This window comes from Pristiophorus japonicus, chromosome 4 (genome assembly GCF_044704955.1).
Source record: "Pristiophorus japonicus isolate sPriJap1 chromosome 4, sPriJap1.hap1, whole genome shotgun sequence".
NCBI classification, from domain to species: Eukaryota; Metazoa; Chordata; class Chondrichthyes; family Pristiophoridae; genus Pristiophorus; species Pristiophorus japonicus.
The window spans coordinates 212,201,514-212,227,369 of record NC_091980.1 but is presented as its reverse complement, the minus strand read 5'-3'; the positions used below and the strand labels follow the sequence as shown (position 1 = coordinate 212,227,369).

Below are 25,856 nucleotides of genomic sequence, written 5' to 3'. Positions count from 1 at the left end.
TTCATGGCTGAACATGCAACTTCAGTACCCCCTTCCCGCTTTCTCGCCATACCCCTTGATCCCCCTAGTAGTAAGGACTTCATCTAACTCCCTTTTGAATATATTTAGTGAATTGGCCTCAACAACTTTCTGTGGTAGAGAATTCCACAGGTTCACCACTCTCTAGGTGAAGAGGTTTCTCCTCATCTCGGTCCTAAATGGCTTACCCCTTATCCTTAGACTGTGACCCCTGGTTCTGGACTTCCCCAACATTGGGAACATTCTTCCTGCATCTAACCTGTCTAAACCCGTCAGAATTTTAAACGTTTCTATGAGGTCCCCTCTCATTCTTCTGAACTCCAGTGAATACAAGCCCAGTTGATCCAGTCTTTCTTGATATGTCAGTCCTGCCATCCCGGGAATCAGTCTGGTGAACCTTCGCTGCACTCCCTCAATAGCAAGAATGTCCTTCCTCAAGTTAGGAGACCAAAACGGCACACAATACTCCAGGTGTGGCCTCACCAAGGCCCTGTACAACTGTAGCAACACCTCCCTGCCCCTGTACTCAAATCCCCTCGCTATGAAGGCCAACATGCCATTTGCTTTCTTAACCGCCTGCTGTACCTGCATGCCAACCTTCAATGACTGATGTACCATGACACCCAGGTCTCGTTGCACCTCCCCTTTTCCTAATCTGTCACCATTCAGATAATAGTCTGCCTCTCTGTTTTTACCACCAAAGTGGAGAACCTCACATTTATCCACATTATACTTCATCTGCCATGCATTTGCCCACTCACCTAACCTATCCAAGTCACTCTGCAGGCTCATAGCATCCTCCTCGCAGCTCACACTGCCACCCAACTTAGTGTCATCCGCAAATTTGGAGATACTACATTTAATCCCCTCGTCTAAATCATTAATGTACAGTGCAAACAACTGGGGCCCCAGCACAGAACCTTGCGGTACCCCACTAGTCACTGCCTGCCATTCTGAAAAGTCCCCATTTACTCCTACTCTTTGCTTCCTGTCTGACAACCAGTTCTTAATCCACGTCAGCACACTACCCCCAATCCCATGTGCTTTAACTTTGCACATTAATCTCTTGTGTGGGACCTTGTCGAAAGCCTTCTGAAAGTCCAAATATACCACATCAACTGGTTCTCCTTTGTCCACTTTACTGGAAACATCCTCAAAAAATTCCAGAAGATTTGTCAAGCATGATTTCCCTTTCACAAATCCATGCTGACTTGGACCTATCACGTTACCTTTTTCCAAATGCGCTGCTATGACATCCTTAATAATTGATTCCATCATTTTACCCACTACTGAGGTCAGGCTGACCGGTCTATAATTCCCTGTTTTCTCTCTCCCTCCTTTTTTAAAAAGTGGGGTTACATTGGCTACCCTCCACTCCATAGGAACTGATCCAGAGTCAATGGAATGTTGGAAAATGACTGTCAATGCATCCGCTATTTCCAAGGCCACCACCTTATGTACTCTGGGATGCAGTCAATCAGGCCCTGGGGATTTATCGGCCTTCAATCCCATGAATTTCCCCAACACAATTTCCCGACTAATAAAGATTTCCCTCAGTTCCTCCTCCTTACTAGACCCCCTGACCCCTTTTATATCCGGAAGGTTGTTTGTGTCCTCCTTAGTGAATACCGAACCAAAGTACTTGTTCAATTGGTCTGCCATTTCTTTTTCCCCGTTATGACTTCCCCTGATTCTGATGGCAGGGGACCTACGTTTGTCTTTACTAACCTTTTTCTCTTTACATATCTGTAGAAACTTTTGCAATCCGTATTAATGTTTCCTGCAAGCTTCTTCTCGTACTCCATTTTCCCTGCCCTAATCAAACCCTTTGTCCTCCTCTGCTGAGTTCTAAATTTCTCCCAGTCCCCGGGTTCGCTGCTATTTCTGTATTGTATGCCACTTCCTTGGCTTTAATACTATCCCTGATTTCCCTAGATAGCCACGGTTGAGCCACCTTCCCTTTTGTATTTTTACGCCAGACAAGGATGTACAATTGTTGTAGTTCATCCATGCGGTCTCTAAATGTCTGCCATTGCCCATCCACAGTCAACCCCTTAAGTATCATTCGCCAATCTATCCTAGCCAATTCACGCCTCATACCTTCAAAGTTAGCCTTCTTTAAGTTCTGGACCATGGTCTCTGAATTAACTGTTTCATTCTCCATCGTAATGCAGAATTCCACCATATTATGATCACTCTTCCCCGAGGGGCCTCGCACAACGAGATTGCTAATTAATCCTCTCTCATTACACAACACCCAGTCTAAGATGGCCTCCCCCCTAGTTGGTTCCTCGACATATTGATCAAGAAAACCATCCCTTATGCACTCTAGGAAATCCTCCTCCACCGTATTGCTTCCAGTTTGGCTAGCCCAATCTATGTACATATTAAAGTCACCCATTATAACTGCTGCACCTTTATTGCATGCACCCCTAATTTCCTGTTTGATGCCCTCCCCAACATCACTACTACTGTTTGGAGGTCTGTACACAACTCCCACTAATGTTTTTTGCCCTTTGGTGTTCTGCAGCTCTACCCATATAGATTCCACATCATCCAAGCTAATGTCTTTCCTAACTATTGCATTAATCTCCTCTTTAACCAGCAATGCTACCCCACCTCTTTTTCCTTTTATTCTATCCTTCATGAATGTTGAATACCCCTGGATGTTGAGTTCCCAGCCCTGATCATCCTGGAGCCACGTCTCCGTAATCCCAATCACATCATATTTGTTCACATCTATTTGCACAGTTAATTCATCCACCTTATTACGGATACTCCTTGCATTAAGACACAAAGCCTTGAGGCTTGTTTTTTTAACACCCTTTGTCCTTTTAGAATTTTGCTGTACAGTGGCCCTATTTGTTCTTTTTCTTGGGTTTCTCTGCCCTCCACTTTTCCTCATCTCCTTTCTGTCTTTTGCTTTTGTCTCCTTTTTGTTTCCCTGTCTCCCTGCATTGGTTCCCATCCCCCTGCCAGGATGTTCTACCTGTATAGCTAAAATTGCAAAAGATCCAAAGCGCAATCAAAATTTCTGGACTTTTCCTTTACTCACATTTTCGCAATCTTTGTATTACATTCTCCAAATAGGCACTGAAAGAATGCCTCATCTCATCTCCCAAATACCCAATACCCGAGAGAGTCATAACAATTGATTTCACTAGCCCTAAGAAATACTCAATTGTATATGTCAAAATAGCTCAGCTGTTAAAAATACTGCAGACCCTTCCAAAAGGACCCCAGCTGCCAAAAATAGATTTTGTTATCTTTCCTGCTCCTGAATTACATGCCAAGGGAGTTTGACCGATTTTAAACAAATTTCCATGGAAGTCTCCAGATCTCCCACCAAAGATCAAGCGGAACCCCTAGAAAAATGACATAAACGGGATTGTTAGCTGTTTACACCAGTTGTCTGGGGGTTCTGCAGAAGTTACTGCTGGAGAACAGGAGAGCTCCCATGGAAATTCCAGGCAATTGGATTTAAAACATTGGAAGTCTTATAATGCCAGTGTGCTGCATAATTTTGGATGCTATCTTCTAGTGACAAACTAAAAATACAGGAGCAAAAATATTAAGAGACTGTCCATGATACCATCATGACAATGGAGGGTGCAATCTTCTTGATATCAATCGAATTACTCCATCCCCCAATCTTAGGAAATGCCGCAAATCATCAGCTCCAAACTATACATGTTTGATCCTCCAAATCGCCTTCACAATAGAATGACTGTGACTGTAACAGCAGGCATCTGAAATGATGACCATACTGAGAAGCTGGAAAGCAGGATTACTGAACTGAAAACATGGTGGAGAAACAGCACATATTGGACCTAGATCATTGACTTTTATGCAAAAATTAAGAGTTTTGGCAAGGTATTCTATTAGGCAAGTCTGGAGGACTCAGAAGTAAAATTGTCATATTATGATTCACTTCTACAAAGCCAGGGGCCTTCAACTGATGTGGGGCTATAATAATCAAATTTATCCCATATCAAAATATACAAGAAATTACTACCTAGGCAGAGACTGGAAAACACATATAGGCCTGGATTTTACTGGCGCTTAGAGGATGGGTTCGGAGGTGGGTCCGCTGTTAAAATCTAAAAGATCGACAGCGGGGTGGGATTCTGCTCTGACGCCGCCTCCGTGTATGTTTCCCAAGTGCCGGGTCTGCCTGAGCTTTGCAGACCAGACACTAAGCGGCGGGTGAGCCAATTGAAATAGTTAAGAGGGTGTTTAAAGGTGCTGCAAACCCTGGCTGTCACAAGATACGCCAGGTTGGCACCACCCCACTCCAACAACATCATCATCATAGGCAGTCCCTTGGAATCGAGGAAGACTTGCTTCCACTCCTGAAGTGAGTTCTTTGGTGGCTGAACAGTCCAATACAAGAGCCACAGACTCTGTCACAGGTGGGACAGATAGTCGTTGAGGGAAGGCGTGGGTGGGACAGGTTTGCTGCACGCTCTTTCCGCTGACTGCGCTTGATTTCTGCATGCTCTCTGCGTTGAGACTCGAGGTGCTCAGCGCCCTCTCGGATGCACTTCCTCCACTTAGGGCGGTCTTAGGCCAGGGACTCCCAGGTGTCAGTGGGGATGTCGCACTTTATCAGGGAGGCTTTGAGGGTGTCCTTGTAGCGTTTCCGCTGTCCACCTTTGGCTCGTTTGCTGTGAAGGAGCTCCGAGTAGAGCACTTGCTTTGGGAGTCTCGTGTCTGGCATGCGAACTATGTGGTCTGCCCAGCGGAGCTGATCGAGTGTGATCAGTGCTTCAATGTTGGGGATGTTAGCCTGGATGTTGGTGCGTCTGTCCTCCCAGGGGATTTGTAGGATCTTGTGGAGACAGCGTTGGTGATATTTCTCCAGCAACTTGAGGTGTCTGCTGTACATGGTCCATGTCATTGAGCCAAAAAGGAGGGCAGCTATTACTACAGCCTTGTAGACCATGAGCATGGTGGCAGTTTTGAGGGCCTGGTCTTCAAATATTCTTTTCCTCAGGTGGCCGAAGGCTGCACTGGCACACTGGAGGCGGTGTTGGATCTTGTAGGGTATGAGAGGAAGCTTGCAGGGAACATTAATACGGACTGCAAAAGTTTCAACAGATATGTAAAGAGAAAAAGGTTAATAAAGACAAACGTAAGTCCTCTGCAGTCAGAATCAGGGGAAGTCATAACGGGGAACAAAGAAATGGCAGACCAATTGAACAAGTACTTTGGTTCAGTATTCACTAAGGAGGACACAAACAACCTTCCGGATATAAAAGGGGTCAGAGGGTCTAGTAAGAAGGAGGAACTGAGGGAAATCCTTATTAGTCGGGAAATTGTGTTGGGGAAATTGATGGGATTGAAGGCCGATAAATTCCCGGGGCCTGATGGACTGCATCCCAGAGTACTTAAGGAGGTGGCCTTGGAAATAGCGGATGCATTGACAGACATTTTCCAACATTCCATAGACTCTGGATCAGTTCCTATGGAGTGGAGGGTAGCCAATGTAACACCACTTTTTAAAAAAGGAGGGAGAGAGAAAACAGGGAATTATCGACCGGTCAGCCTGACATCGGTAGTGGGCAAAATGATGGAATCAATTATTAAGGATGTCATAGCAGCGCATTTGGAAAGAGGTGACGTGATAGGTCCAAGTCGGCATGGATTTGTGAAAGGAAAATCATGCTTGACAAATCTTCTGGAATTTTTTGAGGATGTTTCCAGTAGAGTGGACAAGGGAGAAACAGTTGATGTGGTATATTTGGACTTTCAGAAGGCTTTCGACAAGGTCCCACACAAGAGATTAATGTGCAAAGTTAAAGCACATGGAATTGGGGGTAGTGTGCTAACATGGATTGCGAAGTGGTTGGCAGACAGGAAGCAAAGAGTAGGAGTAAATGGGTACTTTTCAGAATGGCAGGCAGTGACTAGTGGGGTACCACAAGGTTCTGTGCTGGGGCCCCAGCTGTTTACATTGTACATTAATGATCTAGACGAGGGGATTAAATGTAGTATCTCCAAATTTGTGGATGACACTAAGTTGGGTGGCAGTGTGAGCTGCGAGGAGAATGCTATGAGGCTGCAGAGTGACTTGGATAGGTTAGGTGAGTGGGCAAATGCATGGCAGATGAAGTATAATGTGGATAAATGTGAGGTTATCCACTTTGGTGGTAAAAACAGAGAGGCAGACTATTATCTGAATGGTGACAGATTAGGAAAAGGGGAGGTGCAACGAGACCTGGGTGTCATGGTACATCAGTCATTGAAGGTTGGCATGCAGGTACAGCAGGCGGTTAAGAAAGCAAATGGCATGTTGGCCTTCATAGCAAGGGATTTGAGTACAGGGGCAGGGAGGTGTTACTACAGCTGTACAGAGCCTTGGTGAGGCCACACCTGGAGTATTGTGTGCCGTTTTGGTCTCCTAACTTGAGGAAGGACATTCTTGCTATTGAGGGAGTGCAGCGAAGGTTCACCAGACTGATTCCCGGGATGGCAGGGCTGACATATCAAGAAAGACTGGATCAACTGGGCTTATATTCACTGGAGTTCAGAAGAATGAGAGGGGACCTCATAGAAACGTTTAAAATTCTGACGGGTTTAGACAGGTTAGATGCAAGAAGAATGTTCCCAATGTTGGGGAAGTCCAGAACCAGGGGTCACAGTCTAAGGATAAGGGGTAAGCCATTTAGGACCGAGATGAGGAGAAACCTCTTCACCCAGAGAGTGGTGAACCTGTGGAATTCTCTACCACAGAAAGTAGTTGAGGCCAATTCACTAAATATATTCAAAAGGGAGTTAGATGAAGTCCTTACTACTAGGGGGATCAAGGGGTATGGCGAGAAAGCGGGAAGGGGGTACTGAAGTTGCATGTTCAGCCATGAACTCATTGCATGGCTGTGCAGGCTAGAAGGGCCGAATGACCTACTCCTGCACCTATTTTCTATGTTTCTATGTTTGTTGTCGATGCCTGCTTTTGTTGATAGGAGGCTCCCGAGATATGGGAAGTGGTCCATGGTGTCCAGGGCCGCGCCGTGGATCTTGATGACTGGGGGGCAGTGCTGTGCGGTGAGGACAGGCTGGTGGAGGACCTTTGTCTTACTCCAACACCATAAAGCATCCCAACAATGCCCAAGTCATTCTTTTCATAAATACCACCACTGCAGGGGGGGGGGGGGGGTACCGTTATTTCTCACCATTCACTACAACTCACTAAGCCACTTCCAAAGGAGCACACAAATCTGTCCAAGAAGGCATAGTATTGAAAATAAAGATTGCAATATTTGACAACACATTAACAGAAAATTTACATGAACATTGGCTAAAAGACCCAATTGTTGAACCTTGTGTGTTGGTCGTTGGTATGATTGGCAAGGATGAGGGTGAGTATGCGGGGTACCGAATGAAATGGGGATGTAATAATATAGATAAGGGGAGGGATGGGTGGAGGTGTAAGGTAAGTTGATGTGCGTAAGTATGTGCAGGAGTAGGGTTGGGAAGGCAGAGTGATGGGGATGTGATGAGTGGCACAGCAGGATGAGGTTGAGTGTGGCTTTGTACCAACGTTTTGTGATCGACTGAGATCATTGAAACGTTTGTGGCACTGCACCCAGGTCCTCCTGACCACATCCCTGCTTGTGCCCTCCTGTGCAATGTGAAACCAGGCAGGCCTATTTGGTGTTCTAGGGAAGTCTCTTCCACCCACTGGAAGGGAAGAGAACATCCCTGCATACTGTGGAGGGATAAGCATATGGAGGGTGTCATGGGAGAGCCTGGGTGGGCAGTGTTTGTCAGTGGTTTCAGCACTTCAATGCTGCAGAACACTGACAGTACAACTGTCAAAATAAAGTTGGCCATGATCCTTTTAAGGAAACTGGCTGATGTCGCATCATCAAATGACATCATCAGACCAGTTTCCTTTTAATTGGCCAGGAACCTCACAGGGCGGACCTAACAAGCCGAATCGGGGAAAGCCAGCATGGAGCCAGGAGTGGCGTCGCAGCCCGTCCCAGACATCGCCCACCTCGGTAGGTGAAATCGCGGCCCGAGTATCTCTATTTAACTACTGTCAAATATAATGTATATTTTGACTTTAAACAAATAAAAAATAGAAGTCCATAAATAGTATAAAGTCCAAAGGTTTATCGATACAACAGTTATAGATGTAATAGCCATTTCATCGTAGACACCTAGGCCCCAAAAACCCATGTTGGGACACACTCAGCAATATTCCCTTTAAGTTGTGCGGCCGCACAGCACTCTGCAGCTCTCGCTCAACCGGCTCACCGGCTTTAAAATAGGGAAAACCGTGCATGCATGGTATTTTGAATGGGCGCGCAGCCCCTTAAAAAAAGTTAAAGGGAACATTGATACTCAGCATGTGCAGGAATTTACTGGCCCTTTCTTTGGGGGTCTAGGCCACGATTTTGGCCTGGCTGCCACGTGGAATTCACTTACATCATACGGCGACATGGTATGCCTGGTCTGGCCAGGCGCGACGTTGCAGACCCTCACTGGGGGTCAGGAAAGTGGGAACTCCAAACATAGGAAGTCTCCACTCCCAACGTCACACCCTTTACAACGATGACAATGTTGGGGGAAGGTGAAAGTTCCAATCCCACCGCACCATCCTCAACACTCAAACTTAATGTGAGGATCCAGTGTTGCCGGAACAGCTGTTAACTTTTTGACTTACACATGCTTTTCAGTGTATTTTCAATGAAGTGAACAAAATCTGAGAAGTTCCCTTTACTTTCTTCCATTTAACCTAACCATTCTCAAGCTTTTCTGTGAACTTAAGTTTCCCAGGCTCTGGCCCGTCTCTGAAACCAATTGCTGCTATCCTCCAATTATGCCGATAAAGCAAGATGTCGTAGCACTTAGCAGCCAGGGGAAATCATCCATAAATCTTGTCCAGAACACTTGTTGCTAAAGGTGAAAGCTGTCATATCTATAACGCCACAATATATCATGGTTAAATTTACAAGGAGTTATTATATTAATATATTTATTGATTTGATTAGGTCTTATTAATAAATGTGAAAAAATATATTTTAGTCTATTTAGATGTAGTTGATATATTGGAATTGATGAAAAAGCTCAGAATATCAATTGAACTGGAAATCTGTATTTACATACAAAATCAGGAAAGTTACAATTAACAATTGCTGCAATAAAAACATTGTTGAATCGCTTCCATAAATTGTTGACACAAAAAATAAAAAAGGGAAGGTGGCTCAACCGTGGCTATCATGGGAAATCAGGGATAGTATTAAAGCCAAGGAAGTGGCATACAAATTGGCCAGAAATAGCAGCGAACCTGGGGACTGGGAGAAATTTAGAACTCAGCAGAGGAGGACAAAGGGTTTGATTAGGGCAGGGAAAATGGAGTACGAGAAGAAGCTTGCAGGGAACATTAAGGCGGATTGCAAAAGTTTCTATAGGTATGTAAAGAGAAAACGGTTAGTAAAGACAAACGTAGGTCCCCTGCAGTCAGAATCAGGGGAAGTCATAACGGGGAACAAAGAAATGGCAGACCAATTGAACAAGTACTTTGGTTCGGTATTCACTAAGGAGGATACAAACAACCTTCCGGATATAAAAGGGGTCAGAGGGTCTAGTAAGGAGGGGGAACTGAGGGAAATCTTTATTAGTCGGGAAATTGTGTTGGGGAAATTCATGGGATTGAAGGCCGATAAATCCCCAGGGCCTGATGGACTGCATCCCAGAGTACTTAAGGAGGTGGCCTTGGAAATAGCGGATGCATTGACAGTCATTTTCCAACATTCCATTGACTCTGGATCAGTTCCTATCGAGTGGAGGGTAGCCAATGTAACCCCACTTTTTAAAAAAGGAGGGAGAGAGAAAACAGGGAATTATAGACCGGTCAGCCTGACCTCAGTAGTGGGTAAAATGATGGAATCAATTATTAAGGATGTCATAGCAGTGCATCTGGAAAATGGTGACATGATAGGTCCAAGTCAGCATGGATTTGTGAAAGGGAAATCATGCTTGACAAGTCTTCTGGAATTTGTTGAGGATGTTTCCAGTAGAGTGGACAAAGGAGAACCAGTTGATGTGGTATATTTGGACTTTCAGAAGGCTTTCGACAAGGTCCCACACAAGAGATTAATGTGCAAAGTTAAAGCACATGGGATTGGGGGTAGTGTGCTGACGTGGATTGAGAACTGGTTGTCAGACAGGAAGCAAAGAGTAGGAGTAAACGGGTACTTTTCAGAATGGCAGGCAGTGACTAGTGGGGTGCCGCAAGGTTCTGTGCTGGGGCCCCAGCTGTTTACATTGTACATTAATGATTTAGACGAGGGGATTAAATGCAGTATCTCCAAATTTGCGGATGACACTAAGTTGGGTGGCAGTGTGAGCTGCGAGGAGGATGCTATTAGGCTGCAGAGTGACTTGGATAGGTTAGGTGAGTGGGCAAATGCATGGCAGATGAAGTATAATGTGGATAAATGTGAGGTTATCCACTTTGGTGGTAAAAACAGAGAGACAGACTATTATCTGAATGGTGACAGATTAGGAAAAGGGAAGGTGCAACGAGACCTGGGTGTCATGGTACATCAGTCATTGAAGGTTAGCATGCAGGTACAGCAGGCGGTTAAGAAAGCAAATGGCATGTTGGCCTTCATAGCGAGAGGATTTGAATACAGGGGCAGGGAGGTGTTGCTACAGTTGTACAGGGCCTTGGTGAGGCCACACCTGGAGTATTGTGTACAGTTTTGGTCTCCTAACTTGAGGAAGGACATTCTTGCTATTGAGGGAGTGCAGCGAAGATTCACCAGACTGATTCCCGGGATGGCGGGACTAACCTATCAAGAAAGACTGGATCAACTGGGCTTGTATTGACTGGAGTTCAGAAGAATGAGAGGGGACCTCATGGAAACGTTTAAAATTCTGACGGGTTTAGACAGGTTAGATGCAGGAAGAATGTTCCCAATGTTGGGGAAGTCCAGAACCAGGGGTCACAGTCTGAGGATAAGGGGTAAGCCATTTAGGACCGAGATGAGGAGAAACTTCTTCACCCAGAGAGTGGTGAACCTGTGGAATTCTCTACCACAGAAAGTAGTTGAGGCCAATTCACTAAATATATTCAAAAGGGAGTTAGATGAAGTCCTTACTACTAGGGGGATCAAGGGTTATGGCGAGAAAGCAGGAAGGGGGTACTGAAGTTTCATGTTCAGCCATGAACTCATTGAATGGTGGTGCAGGCTAGAAGGGCTGAATGGCCTGCTCCTGCACCTATTTTCTATGTTTCTATGACACGATGGGCCCAAATTTCCCCAGGAGTTGCTCCGTATTTTTTGGAGCAATTAGATTTTTTTGGAATAACTTAAAAATCGCAATTCTCCCCATTTAAGTTGCTCCAGTGTAAGTGAGTTAGTTAGGTTTTTTTTAGTTCAGTTTTTTTTTCAAAAGGGGGCGTTACCAGCCACTTACGCCTGTTTTGGCCATTTAAGCAAGTTTAGCCAGCTAAAACTTACTCCTAAATTAGTTATGCCAGAGTAAGTGGCCACTTTTGTACGTTCTGAAAAACCCTGCGTGAGTTAAGAGATCAGCGCAGGTAGCCTCCAAATGACAGTGTTATGATAAGAATGCTAGTTTTTTTTTTAAATCCCAAGCAGCGAGACTGGACAGGGTGTAGATGCTATCAGCCTGATTAAATTGAGTATATTTTTACTAAAGATAGCTCGATATTAAAGTACTGGAAAATCTTTGAAGATTCTTTTCTCCTCCCCCCCCGCCGGATCAAAACTTTCCCCCCCCGCGCCCCCCCCCCCCCACCGATCAAAACTCTTCCCCTCGCCCCCCTGCTGGATCAAAACTCTTCCCCCCTCTCCCATCAAAAGTCTTCCCCTCCCCCCGCCATCAAAACTCTTCCCCTCCCCCCGCCATCAAAACTCTTCCCCTCCCCCCCCATCAAAACTCTTCCCCTCCCCCCCCATCAAAACTCTTCCCCTCCCCCCCCATCAAAACTCTTCCCCTCCCCCCATTAAAAACTCTTCCTCTCCACCCCCACCCCCCCCCCCCCCGCAATCAAAACTCTTCCCCCACCAATCTGTCTCTTGTAGCCCTCAGCGCGGGAAGGCAGCGACCGGCCTGTGCGGCAGGCCACTCGGCCCGGGATAGGGTCACCTGGAGCCAGGACGCGCTGGGAGGGCCAAGAACTACTGCGCACGCAGGCAGACTCCACTGCGCATGCACACAGCTGCCGGCACTCTTATCGGCGCAGGGCTGTAGCTCCGCCCACCACGCGTTCAGATGCACTGCGCCACAGGCCTGGAACCAACGGGGAGAATACGGAGGTAAGAAATTGGCGCCGTTTCTGTACTACAAAGTCGGTGCACCTCATGGAGGTGCGCCGTTCTAGCAGAGGGGGCAAACTTGGGCCCTATATAAGCACAAGAAACCAGTTAGCTGCAAATTTTTGAATTATTTTCAGAATCAGTCAACAAATGCCCACTCTTGGCAAATAAACAGTGATTAAACCACGCTCTACCATCACATTATCTAATTTAAATAATCAGTCATTAAAATTTTTATGATGACTTGACTGTTGAACTTGCAAAATTACTATAAATACTTTAAAAAGAAACAGTAAAACAGTAAATTTGTTGTTCCATGACTTGACATAAATAAAGTAATCAAGCCTGCCTTCATAAATAGAATTACACAGGGCTAGAATTTCCAATTGGCCATTTTGGGCGGTAATCAGGTGTGTGAAAAATTTCCTACCTGAGTTACGCCGGTGGTTTCGAGGTACCGCTGGGGAGCGGACCGCCAGTGTGCACCGTCCTCAGATTGCCATGGCGCGATATTTGGCTCAGCGGTGACCCGTTGGTAAGTATGAAAAAAAACGCCCACGAGGATCAGTGGAGCTGGGCGGTAATGAGTAGCTCTTCAAGAAAAAGGTTAGTAATTGGGTTTTTTTACTCATTATTTTAAAATTCTGTTGTGGTGATTTAGTTTAAAAGGGTCTTGAGAATATTTTTTTATTTTTTTGTGATGTTTTTTGAAAAATTATTTTTAGTATTTTTCTGCTGCTAGGCCCAACCCGCAGCCTCGGGGTAAATTTTTAGTGATTTTTAAATTTATCACCTATTTTCTTTAGGAACCGGCCAATCGACCCTAAATTCAATTTTTTCACCCAGATAGGGGGTGCAACACCCATGTTTTTCGCTTGGCGGATTTTTTTATTTTTGGGGGGTGGGGGGGGAAGTTTTCACCAGCGATAATCTTGGGAATCTTAGTGGACTTTTGAGTGGCAATCGGGCACTGGTGGGCTGCTAGGAAATTCTAGCCCATAGACCTTACAGCACAGAAATAGGCCATTTGGCCCAACTGCTCTATGCCACACGAACCTACTTCATCTAACCCCATCAGCATATCCTTCTATTTCATTCTCCTTCAAGTACTTATCTAGCTTCCCCTTAAATGGATCTCTGCTATTTGCCTCAACTACTCCATGTGGCAGCGAGTTCCACATTCTAACCATTCTCTGGCCAATATTTATACTTCAATCAACATAACAAAAAAACAGAGTATCTGGTCATTATCAAATTGCTGTTTGTGGGAGCTTGTTTGTGCATAAAAATTGGTTGCTGTGTTTGCTACATTACAACAGTAACTACACTTGAAAAGTACTTCATTGGCTGTAAGGTGCTTTGAGACATCCGGTGGTCGTGAAAGGCGCTATATAAATCCTAGTCTTTCTTTTTTTCTTTTTAAAGAAGCTTTTCTTGAAATACTTATTGGATATATTAGTGACTATTTTATATTTATTATTCCTAGTTTTGGGCTCCCCACAAGTGGTAACATCTTCTCTACATCTACCCTATCAAACCCCTTCATGATTTTAAAGAACTCTATTAGATCATCCCTCAGCCTTTTCTTTTCTAGATAAAATAACTCCAGCCTGTTCAGTCTTTCCTGATAGTCATTACCTCAGTGTTCTGGTATTGCCTTTGTAAATCTTTTTTGCACCTACTCTCCAGTGCCTCTATATCCTTTTTGTAATATGGAGATCAGAACTGTACACTGTACTCTAAGGGGCCGAAATTGCCCCTTTATATAAGGTTTCTGGCCACCTGAAAGCGGTGGCCATGGGTCGGTGTGGAATGGTGCCAAGTCTCTGCCGACATTTTGAAAATTGCCCTTCTTCGGGTTTGGAGGGGTGTAGGGGACCGCGCTGCCAGTTTTCCTGCCGCGGCATGCATGTGACAACCCCTTGCCGACTGGCGGGGATCCCTTCCCGAAATTGCCCCTCGGGAAATTGCACCTTTCCTGGAATTGAACTGTGGGAGCGACCCTGCCGTCGGCCAGTGCCCCCGACAGCTTTTGCTGTTGGTACACTCTGTGGCTTGGTGGCAAGGCGCCCTTAAAAGGGAGGTAGCTCTGCCGGCAACGCCATGTTACTTTTTTTTGTTGGCTGATTGCCAGGTCGGGCCGACAATTATGGCTGCCGGTTCGGCCGGGCCACCAACAAGCAGCCTGGCACCCCTTCTAAAGAGGCTGCAGAGTTTGCAGCAGCCCTCCCCTTTAACTGAAGGGGAGAGAAGTTGTGATGTGCCAGCATGATGATGTCATCAGCGCGGCACTGATGCCTTGCAGCATCGGTCACTCTGCCCCGCCCCCGCTTCCGCCCCGCTCGTGACGGCCACTTCGCCCCGCCCCCATGATAAGGCCACTGCTGCCCTGCTCCAAAACAAAGCACGAGGTGCGGGATTTCTCTGGTTTGGCATTGCGGCAGCCAGAAGACTTCGAAATCAGTAAGTGCGCCTCTTTTCGGGCGGTGGGCAATTTCAGCCCCTAAGTGTGGTCTAACCAAGGTTCTATGTAAGTTTAACATAGCTTTTCTACTTTTCAATTCTATTCCTTTAGAATTCAATTCGATTGCTCTAGAGACAATACTGGAGATAACTATCATCAGTTAACTGTTTCATACGTAACCAGAATAACATTGATAATTAATAGGCTGAAAGAAATTCTTAGTTTTTTCAAAACAATCAATCTGTTTGAACAAATTCCACATAGTAATTCTTCAATCCATTACAATATCATTAAGTTCCGCCCCACTGGCGTCATGAATAGAGGCAGTGGATATTCATGTCCCTAGACAGACATCCATGATGTCAAAGTTGGGGGCGGGGTGTGGGATAACAATTCCTCTGTCACTATGAGTAGCAAAATTGTGAATATGCTCATGAAGATTTCCTCCATTTGGTCCTTTTAGAATATGTTTGCAATTTCACTAGAAATATTGATCAGAGAAATTTGCACTAATGTTTTTGCAGTGTCGCTACACATAGTGATGACAGCAATATTTATCCCAGGATCTGGTATACAAAATGTCTGCTTTTGGGCTGTTTCTAAACACCAGTTCTAAATCATAAAATATAGCAACAGGAGGTGACTGAGACATACCTTGGAGGTCAATGATGCTTAACTCTGAGAGGCAGAGAAAGCATATTGCCAAGGAAGAATAATCTTCTGTACCTCACCACGCAGGAAGCAGAACCACAGTACCATGCTAAATTTGAAAATTGAAACAGTTGAAACTAGCCGAAGCTAAATACTCCTTCCCCTGAGCTCACAAGGTGCCAAAGAAAAGAAAACAGAAACCAGCTCAGTGGTCTCAGAAAGATTAAATTCCATTAGGAGAACCATGATATGTTCCTTTGAACATAGAAGCAATGCAAAAGGGCACATATGCTCTGTAAAATGAATGGTGGCAGGTGAATTCCAGGTACCATATTAAAAAGGGAATGTGACTCAATTGGAGCAGATCCAAAAGATAACCAGGGTTTTATGGAATCCAATGACAACCTATGAGGTTTCCAATGGGTTCAGAAGAATTTCTCACCCAACTTTACCTTTCTGCTTCTTGAAAAACATGACAGGCTTAAAATCGCTGCAAAACATGTGATTCTACAAACATTCTCGATCACTGTCCTCCTGAAATAAGAATCTTTGGCCTTTGTGAAAGCGATCAACCCCACTTTCTCTATACGGATCGCCAAAGTCCTGGCATTGAGATTAGATGGGATGCTTCTTTCTCTAATCCTGATGGATTTATTCAAATCAGATTCTCCACAAATGCTCAGTGTTTCCCAGATTTATTAGTCACATGATCGTGACAGTTATAGCATTTATCCACTAAAATCCCTTCTCACATTGAGCATGTATTTTATCAGCCAGAACGGGGCAACCCGATAGATAACTTACAGTCTTAATCTGAACAAGCATTACAGGCACAACAAAACTAACTGCAGCCTGTCATACCTTGACTTCTTTTCATCTTCAATAGGAAGCTGACATGCCTGCTCCTTTTCACGTCTCCCTTACATTTGCACTGCCTGTGACCATAGTGGAGCTCCAGGCACAGTAACACACAGCCAGGATCCATGAAACTTTTATTCAAGCAGATGACATCCTACAGTTTCTGACAGTGCATGTGTGCTCTCCCCAGGGGTAAATCTGGTTATCTATTTTGTACAGAGCCAACAAACTAAGCCTGACAACCCTCTTATGCAAAAATTTATTACAATGATTTTCTTTAAAAAAAATGACAATTCCTTCCATTCTTTCTGAGAGGTAAAAACTATTGCTCTGAAGATGCTACTACAGGTGAATTATCTTATGCACCTGGTGGGTTTGTGGCCTCTGGAAATTGTTAGTTAATTTGATCATCTGGTTTGCTTAGAGAGAAAGTGCCATAAAATGTGAGCTAAGCTGGAATGTCCTCTCTTCACTGCAAATAGCCTGCCAACAGTCACACTGAAGAATGACCTTTTGGGCACTGTACCAGAAACCCAATACCTGCCATATGCAGCATGAGTCACTATCTTCAAGAGTAAAGGAGGAAAAAAGAAAACTGCAAGTCAAACATTTATTCAGGACAAAGGATATCTTAATTGCTTTTAATCAGATCCCAGCTAGTGAATGGTGTGCTTATTGGAGTGAGAGATATTAGTATCAAGAAATGGAAAATTTTCAGGTTAGGTTAGATGCAGAGTAAAGAAAGCTATCGCTAGTCTGCTCCAACAATTACATCAGCCTCATCTGAAAAGAACACCATTTTCGACACGAGTGTGACATTTTTTATTTCCCCACACGAGTCATTCTGTGGCATTTTTAAATGAGTCTTCCAAATAGTGATTGATATGGGGCAGTTTTGTCTCAGAATCACATGTCCACTCCAAACAAGATTGAGTCTGCTCAAATACATTTCACATAGGACCATAACAGGGAAAGAGAAAGTTTCATCCCATCAGTCTTGACTAGATTCAAGCCAAGATCCCAGAAGTGAAGGGCAAATGTGTTAGCCCACTGCAACTCCTAGTTACTATCCGGCAACTGCTGCTGGAAGTATGTGTGTGTAGGAAAACAGGACTGGGTTCAACTTGGATATCTCAGAAATTTAAATTTTTTTTTAATTCTTCAGAAAGTTAATTTGATTAATTATCTGACGAGGTATTCTGCACATTTCTGTTGCAAAAAAATGAATTGAAATACATTGTATTTTAGCCAGCAGTCAGACAAAAACATAACAAATGCATCTGAGAACAAACAATAAAGGGGATCATCTAATGGCAAGATGTGCTTCTTCAAATTGCAGATATTTTAGGTTTTGCTAATGAAACAATAAGCATCAAGTCCATTCTCCAGAACTGAAATACCAGCCAATATCTGTCTCCTGCCGTGATCTTGATATTGCCACTTTAAAAGCATAAAATCAAGAAATTAATTCTAGGCAACTTTATTCATGTGCATTTATAAAACACTATAACATGGTCTAATTGTAAACCATATTTTCTACTACCTCACCTGTGCCAATTAAATTTGATTGGTTAGTTACTTTATTGAACCAGCCTTTTTCATGTCATTTTAATTTACTGTCAGCCCAGCCTGCATACTGGAAACTAAATTATTTACTACAGCCTATAAGCCAATAATGTTCCATTTGTCTCATATATAGAAAGACGAGCCTAACAAGATTATTAAGGACATTACTTGTGATAGTGAATGTCCTTCACTTTATTTGAGCTTCATGCTGTGCTTTCAGAAAGGACTTCAAACAAGATGTTTTTCATTCAGCCATCTGAGCACTGATCTGAATGATTTCTTACTTGCCTTTGTACTAGTCGTGATTATGCAGGCAGTGGACTGAAAAGGTTGGCAGACAAAAGCATGTCTAGTGACCCAAATCATTCTGTTGGATCCCGAAAGAAGATCTCATCACCACAGTACATTATTGAGCTACATATAATTTTTCCAGCCTCAACATCCCTACTACACTGAAGTAGCATTCAAACCAAGACATACAGATTCGTTACTGGAAAAAATGAAACCTTCAATACTACATCACTGACAAAAAGCAAAGGTTATGCAGGTAATCTATGTAAATTAGAAAATACATCCAGAATACATGTAAAATTGGACTCCGTAAAATCAGTGGGAAACAACTGATTAAAATATGGATCAGCTAAACACAGTTAGTGTCACAAAAATTGTTTTATATTTTTTAACAATGGTGATAGTTTGCCTTGTGGCAACTATATTTTTTAGATAACGATGGATCACTGAACTGAGGTATGTAATTTGTGTAACTTTAAAAACAGCCTTGAAGATTGCAATAATCCTACTAATATTTTAAAATTCAAGAATGCCACTCTGAAGTTGGGGCAGCAAGACAGGTTTGAAATTGACATGAATAAATGGGCATAGTTGAGAATATGCACCCAGTATTCCAGCCGATTTAGAAAACATCATGGCAGAGGTAATTGATAAGTTACGGGACGTTTCAATTACAAATGAGTGGAGTATGCCCCTCCCCACCCTCTTTTAGTGCCAACTTCTGGCTCGGCTCGCTCATGGAGCTGCCAAATATTTGGTCCCCAGTTTGGCGAGCTGCCCATTCATGCCAAGCAGCTTACCAACTGTATTATAAGGAGGCCCATACCCAAAAACATTGTGCTGGTTTTGGACGTATATTTAAAATCATCAGCAGAGTGAATAACAGATATTTACAAAGAAGAGACCTTAGAAGACAAGTCATCCTGGACCTTTCTTGCATATCTTCTCTAGCCACTTCAAGACTAAAATTGGAAGAGACCTGGGAGTAGGTTACCTGCGCACAGTTGGCTAACCAAATGGTGTGTGTGTTCGGGAGATAGAAAGAAAAGGGAGAAAATAAAACACCAACACTTGCTTCATGCAAAATATCTGAGAAGGCCTTCCTTAGTTCAATACTTATGATTCTTTGCTCAGTTGCAGACAGAAGGGGGAAAAATTGATTAGTGACCATTTGGAGGCGCTAACATCATATAGTCAGTAATTTAAGCGCCTGTCAATAATTATTACTGCTCTAAGAGGGGATAGGAGCGCTAAAGCGCTACACATTTCTCTTAGGGCGATAGTATCGCCAAGCAAAGCGCTACCCTTAGCGCTAATCAATTTCAGCTGTGCTCATGTCCAGACACATCAGACATGCTGGCTCCAACTGGATCTTTAAGGGAAGGGGCAATGATGCCACAGAGCCTCAAATTCACCATTCCATCTCTGCTGTTGGTGTTGAAGGAGCAACATGACTCCTCAGCCATGCGATTTAGCGCCTGCGCCCTTCAGGCTCTTTTGGAGGCGGTGGAGAGGCGATGGGCCTCCGTGTTTCCTGAGACTGGCAGGAGGCCAATGCCTTTGGAGGGGGGTAGCACAATGTGTGTCTGCCAGGAGTGTGGTGGACAGGACAGCGACGCAATGTCACAAGAAGTTCAATGACCTCACTCGGGTGGTCAGGACGAGTACATTTTTCCACAAACTTTGCATGCCACAATGTCAAGACAATTATTTGTAGACATTCTAGAAAGTGCCACCTCCCAGTACTCACACAAAATGTCGCCACCAACTAAAAGTCACATCCACATCTCAGCACTTGCAAACACTAACAGCTATTCACCTACGGTATGCACATGTGACAACCACATAGCTGCACAATCACTTAAAGGCTTTTTTTTCTTTTGCAGGCCAAATTTGCACACAATAGGAGGGAGCAAGAAAGGACAGGAGTCGGTGAGCCAGCCCTGAGGCCCCTCACTGGCCTGGAACAAAGAGTCCAGCAGGTCATCGGGCCACAAGTCGTAGGAGCTGCAACACGTGGCCAATGCCAACCCCCATGGGGACAGTACGGGTATGTTCCTCACTTCTCCCTCTTCCTTCATGCCACTTCCCCTTCAAACCATAAGCTTTTCCCATTTTGCATGAAAGTGTAGTATCTCCATTTCTTGCTCCCTTCCTGCCCCCCTCCCCTAAAGTTAACCACACTCTTGGTGCCTTTAAGCTTTCAGATAATGAACCAGCACAGCAGAAGTCTATCCCCCAGCCTCCCACTGAGAACGAAGGAAATAAGGACGAAATGACAGGAGACCCCAGCACAGACACAGTCACCTCAGCAAGCTGCTCCTGATTTTGGGGAGCCAATGTCATTGGAGGAGGCAATATTCCTGGGATTTGATGACGGTGATGCTCCGGGACCTAGCGACATACAGCAATGCCATGGGACAAGGGAAGCTCGAAGGCATGCTTCCCTTCCAAGCCCAGAGCTGGTTGAGGGCATCCTGCCAGCTTCGTGTCACAGAGTGAGCATCCTGCTACCAGCCTTGCTGCAGGCACTGGGACCTCATTAAAGAGGAGCTGCAGGGCGGGGAGGGGGGAGAAGGGACAGAGAGGGAAATATCCAAAAAAGGGAAGTAACCCACTTCTGATGACGTGGGCGGATGATTACTTTGTAATTATATTCTTAATGGTGGTTGTGGGTTATGATTTGTGAATAGCAAACGGTTGTTTGCACAAATTTGTTTGATGCTGATTCTGCTTTCTTATTTTTGAGTAGCAAACAGTTGGTTGCAAATATATTGTTGTTGTTGGTTGTCAATACTTATGGGTGATGTTGGAGGTTGTAAAAAATGGGTCATTTTAAAGTTCATATTTGGTCCTGTTTTTCATTTGCCATGTGCAGGATGCAGCTGTGCACATAGCCATTTGTTGGTGCAGCGCAATCGCCATGTGATATGTTCATGAGTGAAACTGCTGCATAAAGAAGTGTTGATGTACCGCCCTTGCAGAATCAACATCGGCACACTCCCTCCTCGGTTGCTGCTGCTTCTCCTCCTCCTCCTCCTCCTCCTCGTTCTCCTCCTCCTTCTAAGGCGGACCTGCATTCTCTGATAGCAGTGGCTGGGCCCGCTCAATAGGCATGTTGTGCAGAATGCAGCACACATCAACAAAAAGGGAGAATCGATCAAGGGAGTACTGCTGGGCTCCACCAGAGCGGTCAAGGCATCGGAACCGTTGTTTCAGCACCCCGATAGTCTGTTCGTTGAGGTGCCTGGTGGTGGCATGGCTCTCATTATATGCGTGCTGAGCACGGGTGTTGGGGTTGCAGAGGGGTGTCATCAATCAGGTAGCGAGTGCATAACCCTCATCCCTGAGCAGCCATCCGCGAGCTCCATGTGGTGGTTGGAAGAGTCCTCGGACAGAGGTCTGTCACAGGATGAATGAATCGTGGGTTCTGCTAGGATAGCGGGCATTGACGGCGAGGATGAGCTGCCTGTGGTCGCACACCAATTGAACATTCAGAGAGTGGTAGCCTTTGCGATTACAAAACACCTCTGTGTTGTGATAAGGTGCCCGCAATGCCATGTGGGTGCAGTCAATGGCGCCCTGAACCATGGGGAAGCCCGCTATCCTTGCAAATCCACATATGCGTTCTTGCTGCTCCTCCTGATATGAGGCTGGAGTCTGACTGCAGCAGGAGGTACAGCTCTCACAGTTCTGTGACCACCTCCTTGCTGAAGCGTAGCCTCCTAAGGCACTGCTCTTCTGACAGGTGAATGTACGAGAACTGCTCCCGGAAAACCCTGGGAGGGTAAGGCTTCCTGTTGAGGTGTTTGCGGGCCCTCCCCCTGCCTCTGGGCCCATTTAGCATGACGTGTCTCTGGAGCTGGCACCTTAAAATTAGATACCGGATGCCAAGTTGCATTGCCAGGACAGTCCGCATGACTAAGTGAAAGCAGCAGGTTCAAAAGTTGTGAGAAATGCTAATGAACAAACTGTAACACCAGCAACAAAGCAACTATGTTCACAATCTGAATGCATTCAAAACGATCTCTGGGTAGGTAGCAATCAATCTGACTTCCCAATGACCTGGTTGCTCATTGCCTTAAAAATCGCCGCAGTAGTGCCAATACCATTTGTGAACGCTTGGTTTTGCTGCCGTTATTAGCGCCAAGTGGTAAATGCAGCAAAAATAATCAATATTGTGATCGGGGCATGAGCGGGGCGTTGCGCAATCATTGATGTCACGGTCTCATTGGCGCAGGATTCCCCATAAGTTTTTGCACTGGCACTAAAACACTATTTGGCGAGCAGCACCAATATCACTGCGCCCGGGCGATAACCATTTAGCGCCCCGGTAGCGCCCTTTGCCAGCATTAACAGGTGGCGCTAATCTATTCAATTTCGCGCCCAAGGTTTTTTGACTGTCCAATTAGACATCTTCAAGAACCATTATTACTTCTATTAATCAATAATCTTGTATGCTTTGTACACCTATAGGGCCCAAATTTCCCCAATCCCTTTTTCCGGCGCACTCTCCCGAGATGCGCCGACTTTGTGCGCTCAAAATGGCGTCAAAAAACTTACTAACAATTCTGGCCGCTCTGCTGTGTGTCCAGGGTCCTGGTGTGGTGCTTCTCGTGGAGTGGGGGGTGGAGCTACAGACCTGCGCCGAGAACAGTGCCGGCAGCTGCACGTATGCGCAGTGGAGTCTGCACGCATGCACAAGAGCTCCTCGCCCTCCTAGTGTGTCCTGCAGGCTGTGAGCCAGTCCCAATGCTCGCCACCCCAAAGGGATGACCCGATGTTTGCCGCCCCTATCCCTGGCTGAGTGGCCTGCCGCGCAGGCCAGTTGCTGCCTTCCCGAGCTCAGAGCTGAGGGCTACAAGAAACAGGTTGGTACGGGGAGACTTTTGATCGGGGGGGGGGGGGGGGGGGGGAGGGAAGAGATTTGATTGGGGGGGTGGGTAAGAGTTTTGATCGGGGGGGGAGAAAGAGTTTTGATCGGGGGTGGGAGAAAGAGTTTCGATCAGGGGGGGGGGGGGGGGGGAGGAGTGAAAGAGTTTTGATTGGTGGTGGTGGGGGGGGGGGGGGAGGAGAGTTTCTTTAAACGATTCAGAAAAAGTCTCTGTCAATGGCACAATGCAACTGGCTGTTAAGAGTTGAGAATGACCAGAGAAAACTTTCCTTAGGTTTGGTCTTTCAGTACCAGCAAATATCTGGTCGTGGCTTTTGTTTTGGTAGTAATCATGACTTAGAAACACAGAAAATAGGTGCAGGAGTAGGCCATTCGGCCCTTCTAGCCTGCACCACCATTCAATAAGATCATGGCTGATCATTCACCTCAGTACCCTTTCCTGCTTTCTCTCCATACACCTTGATCCCTTTAGCTGGAAAGGCCATATATAACTCCCTCTTGAATATAGCTAACGAACTGGCCTCAACAAATTTCAGCGATAGAGAATTCCACAGGTTAACAACTCTCTGAGTGAAGAAGTTTCTTCTCATCTCAGTCCTAAATGGCTTATCCCTTATCCTTAGACTGTGACCCTGGTTCTGGACTTCCGCAGTATCAGGAACATTCTTCCTGCCTCTAACCTGTCCAATCCCGTCAGAATTTTATATATTTCTATGAGATTCCCTCTCATTCTTCTCAACTCCAGTGAATACAGGCCCAGTCGATCCAGTCTCTCCTCATATGTCAGTCTTGCCATCCCGGGAATCAGTCTGGTGAATCTTCGCTGCACTCCCTCCATAGCAAGAACAACTTTCCTCCGATTAGGAGACCAAAACTGAACACAATATTCCAGGTGAGGCCTCACGAAGGCCCTGTACAACTGCAGTAAGACCTCCCTGCTCCTATACTCAAATCTCCTAACTATGAAGGCCAACATGCCATTTGCCTTCTTCACCGCCTGCTGTACCTATATGCCAACTTTCAATGACTGACGAACTATGACAGCCAGGTTTCGTTGCACCTCCCCTTTTCCTAATCTGTTGCCATTCAGATAATATTCTGCCTTCCTATTTTTGCCACCAAATTGGATAACCTCACATTTATCCACATTATACTGCATCTGCCATGCATTTGCCCACTCACCTAACCTGTCCAAGTCACCCTGCAGCCTCTTAGCATCCTCCTCACAGCTCACACCGCCACCCAGCTTAGTGTCATCTGCAAACTTGGAGATATTACACTCAATTCCGTCATCTAAATCATTGAAGTATATTGTAAATAGCTGGGGTCCCAGCACTGAACCCTTAAGTCAATTTTTTTTAAATCCCACCAATTCTTCGTGAACAACTGCATGGATGCCCATAGATACCCTGTTGGGAACATTCCATCAGCACCCACGGGTGCCTTCTTGGGGAGTAACTGCATGGGCATCCTCAGGTACCTTGCACAAGTGATCATCGTTCATAGCCCTGCTGGCAAAATATTTGATTCATAATTGGTTTTATGAAATCTTTGTTTTCTGATATAAATGATATTAAAAAGTGCATATTTTATATAGTGGAATGTGTAAATAATGCAAAAGTTACAGTACAAGATTTGTATTAGTTGTTGTGAAGGTGTTTAGTGTTTTGCAATGTCCTCTCCGCTTCCCTCCCCCATCTCTGGCTACCTGCGCTGATTTCTTAACTCTCCACAAGGGTTTTCTGTGCGGCCACAAGTGGCCACGTATGCTGGCCTAAGTTAGTTTGGAGCAACTATTAGCTGTCCAAACTGGCTTAAATGGCCAAAACGGCTGGTAACGTACCCTTTGGAAAAAAAAACGAAACTAAAAAAAATCCTAACTAACTCACTTACACTGGCGCAAATTAAATGTACAGAATGAGGATTTTTAAGCTACTCCAGAAAAATCAAGTTGCTCCAAAAAAAATGGAGCAACTCCTGGGCAAATTTGGGCCCACTGTGTGCAAAGTAATTACAGCTGAAGCAGTGCACAAGAAGCCACACTTTCCATATTCATTTATTGTGCCACTCCATGATTTATTTCTTCATTATTACAATATCTACATCGGTACAAGGACTAATTATAATGTAACAAACACGTAAACTAATTTCACTGGGTCTGCTTGAATTTCACAGAAAAAAACTTCACAATGGCAAAATATTTATTAACTTAGAAGTAACATTTTTGCAAGACAAGGATGTCCCCCTAAAAAATCCAGTATTCAGATAATTTAACCATCTGAACATGCTCAGAATAATGTTCTCAAAAAAGCAAGGATAAAGCTAAACTTCAGATGTTTAAAACTTTTTGTGATGTTTATCTGGAGAAGATTTGTTCAACCGAGCAGTGCAACCATAGCCCACAGATCTTTGCTTATTTCATCATCTGTCTTGTTGTAGTTTACTTCAGCAGATCAAATGTTTCCAAACTGCAGAAAAGTTCCTGACTCTCACAGCACTAGATTACTATCTTTTTATATATAGAATTAATTTTTGTTTTCATTTTCCTTCATTTTTACCCACCATCTAGCCACACACACTATAAAGATGGCGGTCATTATTAGGAAATCAGTTCAGGCAGTGCATCCATGTTTCTCAGTTACTTAATTGTTTAGTTTGTCAGTCATTTTGAACTCCTTTTGTTTCTTCCTTTGGACTTGCTATATAATTATTAAAATTCATATTGGCCCTAAATTTACAGTCAGAGGCGTACCAGAAAATACGCCTCCGAACCGAAAAAAAATCCAAACGTACCCGGCATCTCCAGAACTTC

The 25,856-nt window shown here is 44.7% G+C and overlaps 1 protein-coding gene and 1 long non-coding RNA gene across 4 annotated transcripts in view; one reads left to right on the top strand and one right to left on the bottom strand.

The window, feature by feature from the left end:
• The window catches only part of LOC139263260 (neuronal PAS domain-containing protein 3), a 1,415,846-nt gene that overhangs the window by 859,079 nt on the left and 530,911 nt on the right, over window positions 1-25,856 (bottom strand). The window lies entirely within an intron of this gene.
• The window catches only part of LOC139263261 (uncharacterized), a 75,034-nt gene that overhangs the window by 22,795 nt on the left and 26,383 nt on the right, over window positions 1-25,856 (top strand). Inside the window, exons 1-2 of one of the 3 annotated variants that reach the window (XR_011593076.1) lie at window positions 12,257-12,320; window positions 20,037-20,200. This is a non-coding gene — a long non-coding RNA (uncharacterized lncRNA). Of the gene's footprint in view, window positions 1-12,256; window positions 12,321-20,036; window positions 20,201-25,856 lie in introns of those variants that run through there. The other 2 variants (XR_011593077.1, XR_011593078.1) reach the window with 2 other exon arrangements.